The sequence below is a fragment of the Corvus brachyrhynchos genome, unplaced genomic scaffold (genome assembly GCF_000691975.1).
Source record: "Corvus brachyrhynchos isolate BGI_N302 unplaced genomic scaffold, ASM69197v1 scaffold114, whole genome shotgun sequence".
Classification (NCBI taxonomy): Eukaryota; Metazoa; Chordata; class Aves; order Passeriformes; family Corvidae; genus Corvus; species Corvus brachyrhynchos.
The window spans coordinates 7,615-8,112 of record NW_008238337.1 but is presented as its reverse complement, the minus strand read 5'-3'; positions in this window follow the sequence as shown (position 1 = coordinate 8,112).

The following is a 498-nucleotide window of genomic DNA, read 5'->3' as shown; positions in this document are numbered from 1 at the left end:
CGTGTCCCCACACCGGGAAACGCCGCAGAAAATCGCGCTGAAAACGCGGGGTCAGCGTCGGAGTCGGGGGCAAGTTCAGGCAGCCGCAAAGACGCCTCCCTGAAGAGCGAGGTCGCCCCGCGGCCCCGTTTCGGCCCCTATAGAAAAGCATAGGCGCATGACGCCGCCACCTGTGGGGTAGCATCACTTGACTTTCGCTCACCGCCCCGCCCCCCCCTAGGTGCTGGCAGAAGCCAATCCCGGTCACCCTGCCATCTTCAGTGTCGTATACGTGGTTTTTGTTGGGTTTTTTGTTGTTGTTGTTGTTGTTTTTCTTTTCCGCCCTTACTCACTATTTTGTGTGCTGGCAGAAGTCACTTCCGGTACTCCGGAAAGACCACGCGCCTCAGAAAGGCGTCTGTTCGGCTGCTTGAACCCGACGCCGATACCGATCACGCGCTCTCAGCGCGATTTCCCGGGGCGTTTTCCGGGGTGGGGGGGCGGGGGGGGGGGGGTGGA